This window comes from Suricata suricatta, chromosome 17, assembly GCF_006229205.1.
Source record: "Suricata suricatta isolate VVHF042 chromosome 17, meerkat_22Aug2017_6uvM2_HiC, whole genome shotgun sequence".
Classification (NCBI taxonomy): domain Eukaryota; kingdom Metazoa; phylum Chordata; class Mammalia; order Carnivora; family Herpestidae; genus Suricata; species Suricata suricatta.
This window is the reverse complement of record NC_043716.1, coordinates 41,415,336-41,416,854: the sequence shown is the minus strand read 5'-3', so window position 1 is coordinate 41,416,854 and position 1,519 is coordinate 41,415,336. Positions and strand designations below refer to the sequence as shown.

Sequence of the window (1,519 nt, the reverse complement as noted above, 5' to 3'; positions counted from 1 at the left end):
TCGTCTTGCTGTTGGGCACACTGTCTGGGAGCTCTGCTCCTACATGACACCTGGGGGATGGAAGGAGAGGGAGATGCGAGGTCACCAGCCACCAGAATGAAAGTTCTCATTCTGATTCCAGTGAAACCTGTCAGAGAAAGTAGCCGTTTTGTAAAAGATCATGAAATGAGCAATGACACAGAAAAGACATGCAGTAGCGGTTCAGACAACGAAAGGTTAGGGAAGCCGGCGGGGAGGGGTCTTGAAATGATGGGGGTTATGCTCAAGAAAATGTATGTGGTGTTTCGTGGCAAGTATTATGGTCTAGAGAAAGACTTGGAGCCTGGGCCAAAGTCCTCAACCATCACGAGGGCATCATTCATTAATATCCCAGCTTCGCTGGCCTCACAACTGCGTGGTTGGACCCCTGTATTAGACAGCGTTACTGATTAGCTGCAGTGCAACAGGCCCCACCAATGTAGTGGCTTAAAACATCAATAAGCAGGGGCGCCTGGGTGGCTCAGTCAGTTAAGCATCTGACTTGGATCAGGTCATGATCTCACGGTTGTGGGTTTGAGCCCTGCATCGGGCTCTGTGCTGACAGTGCAGAGCCTGCTTGGGATTGTCTCTCTCCTTCTCTCTCTCTCTCTCTCAAAAAAAAAAAAAAAAATTAAAAATTTTTAAATGGATGAAACACGAGCTAGAAATGATAGATGGGTGGCGATTTGTACCAGAAGATTCAGCTGGAAGTAAGGAGGGCGGAGGACTGGTGAGCTGACCCAGGAGGGTGGGGATGGTCTGGGGGGAGGGGGCAAGGAGCTGCTGTGGTCATTATGTTGCCTCACCATTTTATTTCCTCCTAATTGAACTGTAAACTATGTGCATAATAACATTAGGGAGGCTTTTAAAAAATCCATTCTTTTATCAATTACACCTCAAAGCTTTCTTTGTGTCCAACCTTATTGAGAGATAATTGACAAATAATTTTTTAAAAGCCTGTAAATCCATTTTTTAAGAGAGACTGGGAAGAACCGGCTTCCTACAACAGACGCCAGGAGAATATGAGCTCTTCCGGTCTGCAGAGAAATAGGTGCATTAGTCCTAGTTTGATGACTTCAGTCAGATACCAAGTAAGGATACATCTGGCGTTCACAGCAGAAAGGCTCTCCCTCCAGTGCTCAGAGAGTTACAAACAGAGAGCTGCCTGGACCGGGAAGGTAAGAATTAGCCGAGCCTGTAATAACAATGACGCTGGTCACCCTCCGTGCTGACCACGGACCAGAAACTGTCCTGAGGACCTCATCTCAGTTACTCCTCACGGCACCTGATACTTCCCCCAATCTGCAGATGAGGAACGGAGGCTCAGATAGTTTGGGGAACGTCCCTGAAGTCACACGCGCTGGCCCCTCCACCCGGGGCTAAGAGAGGACGTCAGGCTTGGAGACTTTGCAGGGGGTCGAGAGGCTGAGAAGTACGAGAAAACCGGGAGACGGGGGCTCCTGACAAGGCAGACAGGAGATTTCCATGCGGGGTTCCCACA

At 48.9% G+C, this 1,519-nt stretch overlaps 1 long non-coding RNA gene across 1 annotated transcript in view; it reads right to left on the bottom strand.

Moving 5' to 3' along the window:
- Nucleotides 1-1,519, bottom strand: part of LOC115281409 — an 18,631-nt gene that overhangs the window by 2,179 nt on the left and 14,933 nt on the right. The window lies entirely within an intron of this gene.